Here is an 18,340-nt window from a genome sequence, read left to right as displayed (position 1 = left end):
CCATTAATTGTGTTTGAAGCTGAGCAGGTTCATGCTTCCTAGAAAAAACTACTATCTCAGTCTTCTCCGGAGAGAATTCGATACCTAGCTGTAAAGCCCAAGCAGACAAATTGTCCAAGGTATCTTGCAATGGTCCTTGCAAATCGGCAGCTTTGGCTCCTGTAACAGAGATTACACTGTCGTCTGCAAGTTGTCTTATCGTGCATGAATTTGCCAGACATTCGTCGATGTCATTTACATAAAAGTTGTAAAGAAGGGGGCTTAAACATGAGCCCTGGGGAAGACCCATGTAGCTAATGCGAAAAGTTGCCAAATCGCCATACGTAAAATGCATGTGCTTTTCGGACAACAAGTTGTGCAAAAAATTGTTCAAAATTGGAGAAAATCCTTGTCGGTGAAGTTTACCCGAAAGAATGTCAATAGAAACGGAATCAAAAGCCCCCTTAATGTCCAAGAACGCAGACGCCATTTGTTCTTTACGAGCATACGCCAGCTGAATATCTGTTGAAAGCAACGCAAGACAATCATTCGTCCCTTTGGCACGGCGGAAGCCAAATTGAGTTTCTGATAGTAGACCATTTGATTCGACCCAGTGGTCTAAACGACGGAGTATCATTTTTTCCATCAATTTCCGGATACAGGATAGCATTGCAATCGGCCTATAAGAGTTGTGATCAGAAGCTGGTTTCCCTGGTTTTTGGATGGCGATCACCTTCACTTGCCTCCAATCCTGCGGTACAATGTTTTGCTCCAGGAACTTATTGAACAAGTTCAACAAGCGCCTCTTGGCATTGCCGGGTAGATTCTTCAACAAGTTGAATTTGATTCTATCTAATCCAGGCGCGTTATTGTTACAGGACAGGAGGGCAACTGAAAATTCTGCCATCGTAAAAGGTGATTCTATCGCGTCGTGGCCCGGAGACGCATCGCGAACAATATTTTGCTCAGGAACAGAGTCCGGACATACTTTCCTGGCAAAATCAAATATCCACCTACTTGAAGACTCCTCGCTTTCGTTGACCGTTACGCGATTCCGCATTCTTCGGGCTGTGTTCCAAAGAGTGCTCATCGATGTCTCCCTCGACGTCTCGTTCACGAACCGACGCCAATATCCACGTTTCTTTGCTTTAGCCAAGCTTTTAAGCTTGGTATCAAGCTCCGAATACCGTAAATAGTCGCCAGGTATACCTCCCGTCTGGTAGGCCTTAAACGCGTCGGATCTTTGCGTGTAGACATCGGAGCACTCTTGGTCCCACCACGGAGTGGGAGGCCGTTCTTTGATCGTTACGCCGGGATATTTCTTCGTTTGGGCTTGCAACGCGGCGTCGAGAATCAAGCCCGCGAGGAGGTTGTATTCTTCAAGTGGTGAATGATGTTGAATCGACTCGACCGCTTTTGAAATCATTTCCTCGTATAACTTCCAATCGACATTTCGTGTGAGGTCATACGGAATGTCAATTGGTCGCATGCGAGTTGACCCGTTAGTAATTGAAATAAGAATAGGCAGATGGTCGCTACCGTGAGGATCGAGGATTACCTTCCATGTGCAATCCAACCGTAGCGACGTCGAACATAAGGATAGATCCAAAGCGCTTGGGCGCGCTGGAGGTTTCGGGATACGTGTCATTTCACCGTTGTTTAAAATAGTCATGTCGAAGTCATCGCAAAGGTTATAGATTAAAGAGGAGCGGTTATCATTGTATGGGGAACCCCAAGCCACGCCATGAGAGTTGAAGTCTCCCAAAATCAAACGTGGCGAGGGAAGAAGTTCTATTAAATCAAAGAGCAGCCGTTGCCCAACCTGTGCTCTGGGGGGAATATATATTGAGGCAATACAAAGCTCTTTACCTTGTATTGTCATTTGACATGCGACAACTTCGATGCCTGGAATCGAGGGGAGGTTAATACGATAGAAAGAATAGCACTTTTTAATCCCTAAAAGTACTCCTCCATATGGGGTGTCTCGATCAAGGCGAATAATATTAAAATCATGGAAGTTGAGATCAATATTTGAAGTAAGCCAAGTTTCACAAAGGGAAAATGCATCGCATTTGTTTTTATTTATCAAAACTTTAAACGAATCAATTTTTGGTAAAATACTTCTACAATTCCACTGTAAGACAGAGATAGAATCCTTCATATACGCAGTTGAATTAGGCATCGAAGGATACAATCGCTGCAAGGAGAGGCCATTGGGCAGTCAACTGCTTCAAAAATGATCTAACTGTTGGGAGGAATGCTGTAAGAAAAATTTTAATTGGATCGGGTACATTGAAAGTTTCAAAAATCCAGTCCACAATGTCAGAAAATTTCACTAATCCAGAGTTTGTTTCATCAACTGGGAGTGTAAAAGGAGCAACTGGGGTTTTAGATGTTCCTGGCAGTGCTGGGAACTCCTTCTGGGACTTTAAATTTGCCAGCCCAGGAGGAGTTTGCTTCGGTTTTTCCGCAGCACTGTTTGGTTTGTTTGTAACCTTCATTTCACTTTGAGAAATCTTAGGACCTTTTCTGGGAAGTTTAGGAGAGGAAACACTTTTCCTCTTTCTAGACTCCCCAGGATTGGCGTAAGATGCTCCCGCTGGTGAATCGTCAGAATCGGTTTCCTCAGAGGGCAACAGATCGAAGGGGTTCGAAGTAACGGGAGAAGTGGTAACGGTCTTCTTCAGCATGTCAGCGTAGGAACGCTTTGAACGCTCTTTGAGAGACCGTTTTATTTTATCCCTGCGCTGCATGTACACCGCACATGTCGAGAGCTCATGCAGATTTTCTCCGCAGTGAATACACTTTTCAGCGTTAACACTGCAAGAATCTTCCGCATGAGACTCCCCACACTTGCCACAACGTGCCTTATTGCAGCAGTAGGCAGCTGTATGGCCTAACTGCTTGCAATTCAGGCAGTTCATGACGCGGGGCACGTAGAGCCTCACAGGGAGACGAACCCGGTGGATCGAGACGTGGCTTGGTAGTGCAGACCCGGCGAACGTAACTCGAAACGAGTCTGACGGAGTGTATACTGTTTTGCCACCGATGATCGATGCTGACCGCAATTGCTTGCAGTCGAGCACCTTTACTTCGGGACACGTTTTGTTCTTAAAGCACCCTTTGGCACTTTGCAGTATACACTCGACGGACAGACTCGAATCGGTTATGACACCGTCGATCTCCACGTCTCGTGCGGGTATGTAAACGCGATACTCGCGTGTGAAGAGCTCAGAGCAAGCTATATCGTTGGCCTCTTTCAGGTTACCGACCACGACACGGAGCTTGTTAGGCCGGACCTTGGAAATTTCGGTCACGCCCTTGTACTCCTTCGTCAGGTCTTTAGAAATCTGCAAGAGGTTCAACTTTTTCGATTTCGGTCCTGCCTTTGGCCGAAAATAAACAGTATAGCTGCCCTGGGCTCCGTCTGGGTAAAGCCTGGGGCGAGGGGGGACTGAAGGATGAACAGGGGAGGGGGTAACAGAAGGGTCAGGGTCAGAGGGGTTCGGGGATGGTGGCGCGGGAGGCGAGGGATCTACATCCATCGCGCTATGTTTAGCGCACTAGCGCTGACAAGAACACGTACCTTTTTATTTCTCCCTTCCAGTAAGGTTGGTTGTCCGATCGTTCGAAGTAGCAGCCGTTACAGCCAGCAGCACCAATACAGCAGCACCAAACAGCCACCAGCAGCGAGCCAGGTGTGAGATCACTCCACACAGCGATACGACTTGCTGACACTGATGGCTTCTTCTTTTTCCTCGTTTGTGTCTCGTCCACTGCTGTAGCACAATCCAGCCAGCAGCCAAATCGGCTTACGCACCAGCTGGCAGTCACGATGCGAAACAGTTGCACAAAGGAACGACCTTGAACCCGGATTTATTTCACTCGACCAGGCAAACAATGCCAACACTTGTTCACACGTCTTTTGTTTTATACTCTATCGGACCGATCACCAAACACGTCCAGTACTGATGCGTGTTCGGCACAGAATGAAGATTTGTATTTGTATTTTGGTCGATTCATCTGACAATTTTGATATTATCTACATGAAAATCTTAAATCTAAAACTATTGCAACATTCCAGACCTTGAGATTATTTTGCCAAAAGCACGTGAGGAAACATTTTCGAAATCGAATAAATCTTCGACCAACGAGAAGGTACGGATGCATGACGTCAGTGGTTCAAAAAAGCCGTACAAGGTCCGATGAGACCTAGTTGTCAGTAAGTTTGACGAACGAAGCAGTCTACTTGGTGCTCGAAAACCAAGATGAAAAAGCAAAACCGGGGCATCAAGTTCATTGTTCAGCAGCTTGGTTACGAAGGTAGCTTGTTGAATCTTCCGCCGACTCTTCAGTGTACCCAAATCCAACAGCTTACAACGGTCTTCGTAGCAGGGAAGATTATTGGGTCTACTCCATGGTAAATGTCTCAGAGCGATACGAACAAACCTTCGTTGAACGCGTTCTATTCTGTTTTTCCAGCACAGGTCATATAGATTCCAGATGATGCAGGCATTTTCAAGGATTGGCCGAACTAATGCACAATACAATGCTTTCAAGCAGTATGGATCTGTAAAGTCTCGAGCAATTTTGGTGATGTGGGCCAACCGATCGTGGCCGTCTCTGTGATTTTACACCCAACACTAAATAAGAGACGCTGTGTTATTACCTGTCGTGAAATCGTAAAGATGAGCGAAACTGAATTATAGAAGAGTTTAAAAGCCAAGGAGTTATTGCTGCCAAACGATTCACTGGGCTCGTAGATGGAAAGAAGCAAAACCTCCCTACGGTGGTCCTAACTATCGAGGGCACCACCATTCCGGAAGTCATCAAGGTTGGTCCACTGAGAATTAAAACTCGAGTGTTTATTCCTGAGCCGACGATTTGCTTCACGTGTTACAAATATGGACATACCAAAAATCGTTGCAAAGCTGCCGCCCGATGCCGAAACTGTTCGAAAGTGCATGGCTTTGATGAGGAATGCAAGAATAAGCCCTACTGCCTTAATTGCAAAGGATAACATGGACCTTCCAGCAGGAAATGCCCAGTCTACCTAGCCGGAAAAGAAATCACTAAAATCAGAGTGACGAAAGGAATCGGTTACTAAGAAGCCGTCAAGCAATTTAACGCAGGGGCAGGATCTTACGCCGAAGTGAGCAAAGTTCAACAGTGACTGAAAATCAACGATAACAATGCAGTAGCAGACCTGATCAAACAGAAGGACGACATGATCCAGAAGCTGATGGATACCGTGGCCAACCTAACCAGTAGAATTAAGGAACTTGAGCAGACTAAAAAAGACAAGAAGCAAAACAAACAACAGAAGAAGAAGATTGTGATTGAGGGAACCGACCAGGACATCGAAGACGTGATGGACACTGACTCAAGTCTGCAAACAGCTAAAGGTAAGTGACACTTCTTCCAAAGTGAATTTACTTCCGGTATCAAACTCTAAAACTGCCCACAAAAGACACCCTACCACTGAAATCATTCCCTCTCTAGTTAAAAAATCATCAGAACAAATGACCGTTGAAGTTGACAGTTCTTCCAATCCCGATCACCTCTTCTCCACTGACTCATCTTTTAAACTACCCAATTATGGCTTGCCCCTCAAACCAAACCACTAATCGATAAATCTAGAAAATCTATAACGAGCGTCTTAGCAGAGTGATTGAGATCAATCAAAGAAATAGTTATCGGTTTCCGTTATACTCTACTAAATTTTTTGGAAATAAATATTGAAACTCAGTCCGCAAATATATATTTCGACTGTGACGTACAGTCTTCCTCAGTGCTTATGTGGACTGGTAAAGAGCAAAGCGTAAATCCTGTTTTTTTATTTGTATTAGGTAAAAATGAAAATTTAGCACCCTTAATTGGAGTTAGGTAGGGAATTATGCGGTCGATTGTTTACCGTACCATGTCTGGGGTTTTTGGGAAGCAGATTGAATAGCCATGAGGGGTGATTACCTGCGTCTTTATTGAGAAGCGTGCATGAGTGTTGTTTATAAATTTCTAAACTTTCAGCTACGTCTAATTTCCATAAATTATTAACGGGGCGGAGGAGGTGAATGTTATCCGAAGTTAGTGGATGTTCCTCGTTGAAAATATGTTCAGCCACTTTTGATTTGAAATGGTGTGGTGGGGCATTTGTTGAAACTTTACTTGCTTTGGTCACTTCTGCGAAATGTTCTTTGAAACGTATCCCTAGGTTACGTTTAGTTTGTCCAATGTAAACCATGTCACAGTGACTGCATGCAATTTTATAAATTCCAGCTTTGTTCAAAAACGCCAGACATGGTACGGTAAACAATCGACCGCATAATTCCCTACCTAACTCCAATTAAGGGTGCTAAATTTTCATTTTTACCTAATACAAATAAAAAAACAGGATTTACGCTTTGCTCTTTACCAGTCCACATAAGCACTGAGGAAGACTGTACGTCACAGTAGAAATATATATTTGCGGACTGAATTTCAATATTTATTTCCAAAAAATTTAGTAGAGTATAACGGGAACCGATAACTATTTCTTTGATTGATCACTAATCGATACTCAACCAACCCACCTGCCACTTTAGCAAATCTTGCAATTCAATGGAACTTATTCGGTTCAAAAGAAAGACTCGCTGAACTACAATTATTAATTTCTCAATATAACCCTCTCATTATTGCCTCACAAGAAACCTTATCTCCTAAGTCTAAATTTCCTTCTAACTACATCAAAGGTTACACCCTTTACATCCAAGAAAACTCAAGCAATCCAAATATCAATGGTGTTGCAATAGCTGTTAACTCAGAATTCCCTCACCGCAAATTGTCTATCTCCACTCCACTTCAAGCAATAGCAATCGAAATTGACTTTCCCATCAAAGTTACAATAATCTCAATCTATCTTACTAGTTCAATTAATACTCATCTGCTTAGAAAAGAACTTCGTGAACTTTTAGACCAAATCTCAACCACTACCATCCTACTGGGTGATTTTAATGCTCACTCCACTTCATGGGGTGGGCACAGAGATGACCACAGAGGAAAAATGCTCGAAGTTTTCTTTCAGGAACAAAATATTATTCTTTCAAATGATGGTAGCCCTACACGCATTAACCCTTCTAATGGCAACACATCTGCATTAGATCTATCCGTCGTATCATGAAGCCTATTAAAGCGATTATCATGGAAAGTTCCCGATGATTCTTGTGGCAGCGATCATGTATCTATCATAATCACTCTCAACCGTCCCTGTCCTATCTCTGCAGTTCGCCCGAGGTGGAAATCTGAGTTGGCCGATTGGTCTGATTTTCAACGTGAAAAAACCATTCGCTTTTCTAATAATCTCCCCTCTTCTCCTGAATTCACTTCTACCATACTTGAAGTAGCTCAAAGTCATATCCCCAGAACCAGTGGCAAACCCGGGAAGAGGTCAGTGCATTGGTGGAGCCCTGTAGTTGAAAAGGCCATCAAACCACGTCGAAAAAAGTTAAGAGCTCTTCAAAAGACTCCCAAAGAAGACCGTCAGAAATCCTTGAAATTAGAAGAGTTCAAAATAGCCAGAGGAGCTGCTAGAGAGGCAATTTCTAGGGCTGAGTCTGATAGCTGGAAAAACTTTATATCGGCAATTAACCCAGAAACTACTTCCAAGGAATTATGGGATAGAGTAAATCGTCTCAATGGCAACCGTAACAGAGCTCTCATTAAAATCAAAATTAATAACCAGATCTCCGATGATCCTTCTTCTATTTCCGAACATTTAGCTGATCATTTTGCTTTTGCTTCTTCGTCCTCTAATTACAAACATAAGTTCATAACCAAGAAAAATTTATTAGAATCCTCACCTCCTTGTTTTGAAACAAACTTAGACCTTCCATTCAATATAGATTTTAGTTTTTCGGAACTTGAATGGGCTCTACGCAGAGTTAACGGCTCATCGTCAGGACCTGACGACATCGGATACCCTCTCCTTAAGAATCTACCTTACTCTGGTAAAATAATTCTTTTAACTCTGTACAACGACATATGGGACAAAGAAAAAAGCCCTCCTGGTTGAAAAATTGGTCTAGTAATTCCTATCCCTAAACCTGGAAAAGATCGAAGTGAGGCTTATAGTTATAAACCCATCACCCTGGTTAACTGTATTGGAAAAGAGCTTGAGAAGATGGTAAACCGGCGTTTCTTGAAAGAACTCATTTCCAGAGACCTTCTCGATAGCAGACAGTTTGCTTTTCGCCCAGACAAAGGAACCGATGATTATTTCACTGAACTGGAAGATTTTATTGAGAGTCACCTTCAACGGGGCCATCATGGTGACTGTGTCTCGCTCGACTTGTCGAAAGCCTTCGATCGTACGTGGCGTTACACTATGTTGAAATCCTTGGGAGAATGGGGCATTAAAGGCCGCATGGGTCTCTTCATTCGAAATTTCCTGGAAAACAGGAAGTTTAAGGTACTCATTGGAAACACACAATCCGAGACCAGACTACAAGAAAATGGTATACCCCAAGGTTTAGTGTTGTCCCCTACTCTTTTCCTCATTTGTATGCAGTCTCTTTTTGGAATGATCCCTAACAACATCCATATCTTTGTTTTTGCCGATGATATTTTGTTACTTTCCTTCAACCCTTTCAAATCCTTAGCCCGTAATAGACTACAATCTGCGGTAAACACCGTAGCACATTGGGCTGATGAAATAGGTTTTACCATCTCTCCCGAAAAATCCCAGCTGCTTCACATTAGTTCCAATAGAAAGGTATAAGTAAGCTTGTAAGGAGGATCCTGGTACGGTATAAAAATTCCTGGCTTATGCGCCAGACGACGAAGTCATCTGCCAAGAACTACGGATAACATTTGCCCAGCTAGCAGTTTTCTACCCTACTCACAGGATCCACCTCCAGGTTGCCAATTCCCAAACGCTCCCTATGTCGCTGTAAATTCAAATCAATATATCCCTAATTTATACTGTATTTTATCTGGCCAATTGTGAATTATGAATATCTAGGTTGATCGAAAAACCATTTATTGAAAGTTTAGACAATTAACGCATCTCCGCTAACCGAAAAGTAAGTTAAACCATATTCCAAAATTCATTGGTTTTAGAAATTTTTAGTTATTTTCATTCTCTTTAAACATAAAACAAGTACAATTTCCTACCGCTCTCTCCTCTTTTTCTCTGTCTCAAAACCCAGAAATAATGTGTGTGACGTCACTTTCTTCTTTCTCCGTTACGTTTCTTCCCCTACTACTTTACAATGTTTGTCCCTACTATCTCGGTGATGTATTCGTGTGGGGGGTTCGTGTTTGGTTCGTTCGTACTTACAGGTTGTCAGCCGTCGTCGATCTCTGTCTACTCCTGTGGGTGGAAGTCGATTCGGGAGATGTTCTGTCGGCTATCGTTCTCGCTGCGGATGGCTCGTGGCTGTGAGCAATCTTCCAGATCGCCGAGGGAGAAACTACCCGAAGAAATGTTGCTCGGGTTGCAACGTTGGCGCAAGCCAACGATCGTGTGATCGCCGACAGGGGAATGTGAGTGGGTGACCGCTGTGCAATGCTTGTGGGGGTGGTCGCCGGGAAATAATTCCGTATTGAATCTCGGGTCGTTGGGTTAGGTGATGGACCGTTCAACGGTCAAGCAACCATTGCTTTCCCAGTAAGGTGGATGGTGATCGGCTGGTTAAACAGCAGTACCGGGGTGTCGTACGGGGGCCTCTCGATTTACGGGCACGTGAGTCGGGGCGAGTTTCTCCGGCGTTGGGAAATCTTTCCCTTTCAGACCTTCTCGCGGGTGAAGCAATCACGTGTAGCGGGTGATGCTTGCGAGCCGAGACTTCTATTATTTTGCAGCCAACGCACTCCGAATGTACCTATAGTGGTACGCAACCACGAGGCGATAGATACACTCCGGAAAATCGCCAGATACCTCCTCGCTACGAGGTTTAGTTACCTTCTAATTTTACAGCTCTCTGCCGGGCTATATTTTGCTGCGGAACGTAGCACGTGCGGTCCCAACGGATGGGCCCTATGCGGCCACTGTGGAAAAATTTCACCAATTAGAACCCCAAATAATCCACCTTTTCTCACCGTCATTTACCTGTTTTTCCTGCGTACAACTCACTTTCCTAATTTTCTAGTTTTCTTACTGAAACTTCAAACAAACAACTATACTATAACATTTTACATGTTTTATATATTATATTTACTTTGCATTTACGAATGCCTGAATCGCAACTCACGATATTTTATCTGTCGATTCGAATAACTTTAACTCCAACGAATGGATTCTGGAAAATAAATGCTTATTCAACATATCAATTGTGTTTCAACTATCACTCTAACTTTACTTTTCTTTAAATGATTTTTTTGTCTTTCAACAACTTTTCAGCTCGGCGGCCTTAAAAGGAAAGATCGACTGGATCTATCCGACTGGCCAAGAAGCCGTTTTTAGTACAACTTGTTTCTGTTCTTCGCTAAGGGTATTCGGTTTATTTCTTGATGATTAGCCTCAATAAAATTATCTTGCAAACAATCTCATTATTTTTCTTTGGTCGCAGCGGTTTTCCCTCTTCCTATTAACCCACAAACTTCAAATGATTAGCACATCTCATATTTAAGATTCGAGCACTTGCAATGATCCCCAAATTGCCTTTCTTTTGGGCGAATATATTTGAATGATTAAGTTTATATATCAAATGGGATGTAATCCCATAAAAATCATGATTATTTTCAGATAATACCAGATCTCGACGTTTCATGCATTTATAAGCTATCTGACACCAAAAATTTTTCGAAAACCGAAGTTTCATGCAGCCAACTCCTCTTGGGTTCCGATTTTCACTAGGTGTTTTTTCGGGCAGGTGAACATTTTGTATATGGTCCTGAATAGATTCAAAATGGCAACTATGGTCGATTTACGGCCTATGAATGTCGGCCGGCTCCGAAAATACTCATATTGGGTGGTATTTGGCCATTTTTGGCTGATTTTTATGAACTGGAAGTTGCCACCTTGAATTTCAAAACGATTTCTAGGGTCGATTTTAGGTCCTCCAGATTTCGGAAATACCCATAACCGTATATATTACTTGTTAAAAAGTTTTGAAATCACATGCGTCTCATCGACGTCAGTAATGACAAGAATTAGAGAAAAGTTGTCAAGGGCTGGCGTATAGAAAACCGTCTGAAATTTATTGATTATTCATTGAAACTCTTCTGAACATTTCAACATGGTCACTAGACTGGAACACGGTTATATTGGAAAAAAGAGATGGTGGTTTTTTCTAGCTCCCATGCACTTTTTGTGTTCCTTTTAGGTCCTATAACAACTGTGTAGATTTTCAGATCGATCGGTGAAACGCCCGATTTTTAATGCTTTTATACGATTTTATATGCGAAAAGCCACTTTTTCAATTTTTTTTCTATAGAGATGTCCAGTTGGCTCTTAAAAATATATCAATACATGATATTTATAGGAAATTTTCCTGGGAAAAACTCTTCTGAAGACCGCAAGGCGCTACCTTGCTTGTGAAAAAAAGATATTCACCCCAGACTGATTGAATATCTGACAAAGGGCTCCCAAATAAATTTTACTAGCAATTCTGCTGCAGCATGCTGCTGTTCCAAATTCAACCATGTGATAGGAAATGATATAGCTTAAATTTATCTTGGAGGCTTCCCTGAAGATATGGGCAAAAATCACACTTTGAAAATTAATTCCACGCGAAATTATTTCTCTTACTTAAGCAAGTTTGCAATAGCAGCATGCTGTAGCAGTGTTGCTGGAAAATTTCAATGGTGAGCCGTCCGTCAGACATTCAATCAGTTTGGGGTGAATAGCTGTTTCTACAAGCATCGTAGCGCCTTCCGGTCTTCAGAAGAGTTTTTCCCAGAAAAAAATCCTACTAATATCATGTATTGATATTTTTTTAAGAGCCAACTTGACATCTCTAGAGAATCAGTATTGAAAAAGTGGATTTTCCCATATAAAATCGCATGGAAACTTTAAAAATCGGGCGCAAATCGGGCGTTTCACCGATCGATCTGGAAAGTTACACAGTTGTTATGGGACCCATAAGGAACACGAAAAGTGCATGAGAGCTAACATTTATTTTTTGTCCCACTCTAATGGTCACTCTTAAGAAAAAAAAAAAGTTTTTCTAACCAAAACTTCTCTATTTGAAAATCTCAAATTTGTTCAAAATGCAAATATCCAATATTGTTAATGTTTTATTCTTTCTTAATTTCAAACTGTTTGTTTAGGTACAAAAGTAAACAAAGCTACCAACGCAAAGCAAAGCAAAGCCTTGGTGCTACAATCCGATTCGGAACTTGACTTTCTGTTATTATACACAGACTTCGCAGCCGACTGTTAAGTGTACAGGACAATTGCGGGGCTAGTGTTACGATCCTACTGATACTAACAGTCTTTCCCGTGCCGAGACTCGAGCCTACGACAGCTGGCTTGTTAGGCCAGCATCGTACCTTGAGACGCCTACTTAGCAGTTGCATCAAATCGTCGTTTGAAGCTTTGTTTACAAAAATGTTTACTTTTGTAGATTTATCGGCTTAATCAGTCCGTATATAGAAGCAAAAACGATTTTTTGTTTCTTAATCCGACAGTTTCGGTGACTTTATTTCACCTTTTTCAAGGAGTCTAAAAATATACATTACGTGTAGTTTTCCTTTTTCTGTTACTGTTTTGAGTTTTTTGTATGTGTTTGTACTTACAGAAAAGATTATCGTTTTATTGTTCAGTGTGTTGGTGTCCAACATAGGTTGTCTGGTGTGTATTGCAAATGGCGTCTTAATTTGGCTATGTGTAAAAATAGATTTTCTTAAATTTAAATTCGACTGTTTCTTAACAAACTGTACTCACTGCATATGTCTCTATTTTTGTGTGCACTATACTGTATAACAGTTATCACTTTTTTTTAGCACTGCTTTTTCTAGCACTATATAACTTCGAGCGGTATTTAATTAATCAGAGCAATAGGTTTTGTGTCTTTTCCAGTAGTCTACTATTTCTTGACAGTTTGTTGTGAGTGTGTTGGAGAGCTACGCTAAAAACTTTAGGTTGTGGTTGCATATTGGTTGTTGTGTTTATCGGTTTTGTTGTGATTGATATTTCTTATTGTGTGTATAATACCAGCATATACAGTGTTGAGTCCCTCAGTGTCTGTGCGTTTGTTGATACTATTTTCTGTGTTGACAATATGGCATACTTCTATAAACGGTAGAGCGTGTGGTTTGTCGTGTCTGTCTATAATTTTCGTTTGGTGAAAATCGAATCTGTGATTTTGTGTGATGTTGTGGTACATTAGTGCTGTTTTTTCTTTTAGTGAACTAATTTGTGGATCTGTTGCGTTGTAGCCTTGCTGTAGTAGTTTGTCCCAAGTGTTGTAGTACGTTCGGTGTCCGCTGATTCTTGTTTTAAGCATGTTTGTTGTCATTCCGACGTAGCATGCGTCGCAGTTTTTGCATGGTATCTTGTATATGACGTTGTTTTGGTGCTCCTGGGGGACGGGGTCTTTAACTTTTGTGAGTAATTGTCCAACTGTTTTTATGTTGCGGTGTGCTAGTCGTATGTTTTTGTATTCGTTTTTCAGGTGTTTGTCGATTCGGTTCGACAGGTAATGGAAAAAAAATGTTTACGTACATTAATAATCAGGGTGACCACTCTACCGGGAAAAGCGGGAAAAAGACGGGAATTTCAAATCACCGGAAAAAAGACGGGAAAAGCGGGAAATTAGGCTTCACATCAGGAAAATCATCCTCCTGCATGTCTTCTACTAATGTTGCCAATGAACGAGTTGTAGCAAACTAATTCCTAGATCTGGAAAATATAAACATTGGATTAAAAAAGAAAATTATTTATTTTTTAATTATTATTCTCTTTTTTTTCCAAATTATAACGATCTAAAATTGATGTCATTGAAAAACTATTTTGGCAAAACAATTTTTTGATATATCTTAGAATTTTGAAGACCATTTCGTTAGGATGTGTTGTATACTGTTTTAAAAATTTGAGCACCTTAATTTATCGAATTCCTGAAAAACTGTCAAGCTTTCGTTTAGAAATGTATCAAAATTGCTTTTTACGCAGTTTTTGGTTCGGTTTTCACGTCTTTTTTTAATGCGAATTTCGGAATTTCCGTGGTTTATCATGCGGATTTCCAGGAAAAGTCGCGTTTTACACCGATTGTTTCAAATAATATTCTTTTCAAATTGCTTGTTCAGAGTGTCGGTTGAATTTATTTTACGAATTTATAGAATTTCTCAAACATTTAATTGGTCCCAAGATCGAAACTTGTCGTATACCAACTCTTTTGTACGGCACCGTAAACCATAAACAAAACAAATTTCGATTCAAACCACTGACCCGCGCAAGTAAGTTCCGTTACTTACTGAAAGCCTTATGCCTAAGCGTTACAGCACACTCGCTACCAGACCTTGTAGCGAGTGTACCGCAACGTTTGGTGCCTGATTCATACAGCACGCAAAATGCAGCGTTGCTATTTAATGCTCGACTCTCCAGCTGTTTCCAGTAGAAACACATAGAATTAAATATTTTGGCAATTGCATTTGCCTATAAAAGCAAATGATTTTCAATAAAGCGACAGAATTAATCAATGAGCATTCCGCAGCGACTGGTCTACTCCAGTTCGTCTCACCGGAATAGCTTTAAGCATAAGAGGTTTTATCATTGCGAACGGTTTCGACTTTCGTCAACTCCGTCACCGCTAAGAAAAGAAAGCCCTCGTCCCGCCGGATAAGTATTCGATTCAAATATTAAGGAGTTTACCAAAAACTTTTCAAAAAAAAAAGATGTTTCGAGATGACAGAACTCAACGTTTTATAAATTTTCAACACATTTACCATAAAAAAATAATTTTAACAGTTCCATGTGAATTTTTTCATTGGTCACTTTGAGGCTTTTCTTCCCGATCGATGTTCGCTTGAGAACAAATTTTGCATGAGAAGACAAAACTTCTAAGCTATAATTTAAAACGATCGATGTTTAATTTTTTTCCATACATTCCATTGGCATTCAAGAGCAGGTTGGCAGAGCGTAAAAGCAGAAGGAAGATTATCAACGATTTTTAGATAAAAAGGGCGCAAATTTCCATGAAGGTACTCGCTAAAGTCGATAAACAGTTGAATGAAGAAACATTTTTGAAGGAGAAATATTTTTCATAATTTTGATAACACTATTCTCGCAAGAATATATATATAAACATGTAAAATTGATGTTTTTCACATATTTTAAAAAAATAAGTACCGAGAAAATTTAAAACCTATCATCAGGAAAACCGGGAAAAAAGCGGGAAATCGAAAATTGATTTTGAGTGGTCACCCTACATTAAAAAACATTTACTTGAGACTATTCCATGTTTCTACAGAGGATGTTGTTCAGACTTTCCGAAAACATTTTGATTGGCATTCAACTTATGTTTGAATGTTAGACCGGAATTCGAGTTGAGGGATTTCTCTATTTTTTCGATTGTTTCTACTTTTTCGAGTTTGGCGCTATACGTGAGTTACATATACTTAATCGTATTAATATTTTTTTTTTCTAGTTAAACCTTATCTCGTCCTTTTGAATTATTTTCAACAATATTTTTTGCAAATTATAGTAAAACTTGCTATCGTTTGCAGCTCACGAAGATTATTAATTACTTATTGAATGTTCCGACAATATACGGGTTTAAATGGTTATCCATCACTTTCCAAATCTCGCCAATCAATTCTCACTTTTTAGGTCTAACTTATGTCTCACAGGAATTTTACTTGTCATAATCATACTCTTTTCAACGAGAAAAAATCAGTGCTACGGGCATTTTACATTTGTATATAAAAATTTCTAAACAACATTTTTGGTCAGCATAATTCCTAAACATGGCCGCAGTAAGTCAACTGTCCTGCGTTTGAAGCTAAATACAAACAAGTTATACATATCAGCATGACATTTTAGTATTAGTTTTCAACTAGCAATAATCGCACCTCGGTTGTACCTCATTGGTTACGATATCGCCACTGCGCAAAGCTTAATCCCAATGGCAACAGGCACAGGGTTGTAGACAAGCTAAACAGTTTATCTATCCGAACCCTGGAACCGCTAGAAAGCTACTTAGTCTAAATCGTAGTGACCTACGGATAATCACGAGACTCTTCACCGGACACTGTCCCGCTTTTTATCATTTAAAGAAAATCGGCGTAGTGTTGAACGACACCTGCCGATTCTGCAAATCTGAACCAGAGAGTTCAGAGCATTTGCTTTGCTCTTGCGAAGCTCTAGCTAGGTACAACTTCTTGGGAAGCTACCTTTTAACTCCATACCAAGTGTGGAGCTCTAACCCCAAACAGGTCATTAGTTTCATCAACTATGTTGTACCTAATTGGGGTACAGGTTTACAACAAAACAGTTCTACTCCATCAATGAGTACGAGCAATCCGTAACCTGTGCACAGCAATCGCAGGGTTGTTACAGAAACCTTAATTTTGAATCCGCAAAATCCGCGCCACGGGTTTGAAGATCCGCGCCGTGAAAACTAAATCCGCGCCGAAGAAAAAATAATAAAAACTTATGATTCAACATGGTAAAATTAATACCATCTTTAAAATGTCATGCTGATATGATAAATACTTAAGACATCAAAGTGATAGATAATCATTTAATCCCGAATATTGTCGGAAACAGTCAATAAGTAATTAATAATCTACGTGAGTTGCAAACCATACTAAAAGTTGCAAAAAATCTTGTTGAAAATAATTCAAAAGGACGAGATAGGTTTTAGCTAGAAAATAAAAAAACCGGTTATTAATACGATTAAGTCTATGTAACCCACGTATAGCGCCAAACTCGAAAAATTAGAAGCAATCGAAAAAGTAGAAGAATCCCTCAACTCGATTTCTTGTCTATAATCCAATTTACATCTGTAGAAACATGGAAAAGACTCAAGTAAGAGTTTTTTAATGCAAGGTGACCACTCAAAATCAATTTCGATTTCCCGCTTTTTTCCCGGTTTTCCCGATGAAAGGCTTCAAATTTTCTCGGTGCTTTATTTTTAAAAATAATGTGAATAACATCATTATACCTATTTATTTATATCCTTGCGAGAATAGTGTTATTAAAACTATGAAAAATATTTCTCTTTCAAAAATTTTGCTTCCTTCAACTGTTTATCGACTTTAGCAAGTACCTTCATGGAGACTTCCTGCACAATTTTCGCCCTTTTTATCTAAAAATCGTTGACAATCTTCCTTTTGATTTTTCTCTCTGTCAACCTGCTCTTGAATGCCAATGGAATGCATGGAAAAAAATTAATATCGATCGTTTTACATTAGAGCTTAGAAGTTTTGTCTTCTCATGCAAAATTTGTTCTCAAGCGAACTTTGGGAAAAAGAGCCTCAAAGTGACCAAGGAAGAAATTCACATGGAACTGTTCAAATTATTTTTTTTTATGGTAAATGTGTTGGAAATTCATAAAACGTTGAGATCTGTCATCTCAAAACTTTTTTTTTTAAGTTTCGATCCTGGGATCAATGAAATGTTTGAGAAATTCTCTTATGACCCGTAAAATAAATTCAACCGACACTCTGAATAAGCAATTTGAAAGGAATATGATTCAAAACAATCGGTGTAAAACGCGGCTTTTCCTGGAAATCCGCATGACAAACCAGGGAAATTCCGAAATCCGCATTAAAAAAAGGCGTGAAAAACCAAACAAAAACTGCGTAAAAATCGATTTTAATACATTTCTAAACGGAAGCATGACAGTTTTCCAGGAATTCGATAGATTTGAGCTCCCCTTTTAAAACAGTATACAACACATCCTAACGAGAAACGAAATCGTCTTGAAAATTCTAAAATATATCAAAAAATTGTTTTGCCAAAAAAAATGTTTTAATGACATCAATTTTAGATCGTAACAATGTGGAAAAAAAGAACAATTATTCAAAAATAAATAATTTTCTTTTTTAATCCAATGTATATATTTTCCAAATATAGGAATTAATTTGATACAACTCGTTCATTGGCAACATTAGTAGAAGACATGCAAAAGGATGATTTTCCAGATGTGAAACCTAATTTCCCGGTTTCCTCGTCTTTTGTTCCGGTGATTTAAAATTCCCGTCTTTTTTCCGTCTTTTACCCGGTAGAGTGGCCACCCTGATTAATAATGTACGTAAACATGTGGGCGTGGGTTGCAAGGCACTCTCTTCTAATAGACCAATCGCACTTTTTTGAAGATAGTGGTAGCTTGACTCCTCAGTTGGTCTCGAGGTACGATGCTGGCATAACAAGCCAGTTATCAAAGGCTCGAGTCTCAGCACGGGAGAGAATGTTAGTGTCAGTAGGATCGTAACGCTAGCC

At 40.1% G+C, this 18,340-nt stretch overlaps 1 long non-coding RNA gene and 1 other non-coding gene across 2 annotated transcripts; both read right to left on the bottom strand.

Moving 5' to 3' along the window:
* Positions 1-9,117: 9,117 nt before the first annotated feature.
* Positions 9,118-10,256, bottom strand: LOC129717842 (uncharacterized). Its single transcript, XR_008726754.1, has 3 exons — positions 10,173-10,256; positions 10,064-10,117; positions 9,118-10,002 (listed from the first exon to the last, which is right to left on the bottom strand). It is a non-coding gene; the product is annotated as an uncharacterized LOC129717842 (long non-coding RNA).
* Positions 10,257-15,867: 5,611 nt separating this feature from the next.
* On the bottom strand, positions 15,868-16,011 carry LOC129719227 (U4 spliceosomal RNA). The gene has a single exon (XR_008727157.1). It is a non-coding gene; the product is annotated as a U4 spliceosomal RNA (small nuclear RNA).
* Between the last annotated feature and the right edge of the window lie 2,329 nt (positions 16,012-18,340).

This window comes from Wyeomyia smithii, chromosome 1 (genome assembly GCF_029784165.1).
Source record: "Wyeomyia smithii strain HCP4-BCI-WySm-NY-G18 chromosome 1, ASM2978416v1, whole genome shotgun sequence".
NCBI lineage: Eukaryota > Metazoa > Arthropoda > Insecta > Diptera > Culicidae > Wyeomyia > Wyeomyia smithii.
Note: the sequence above shows the minus strand (reverse complement) of the source record. Positions and strands in the feature narration are given on the sequence as shown.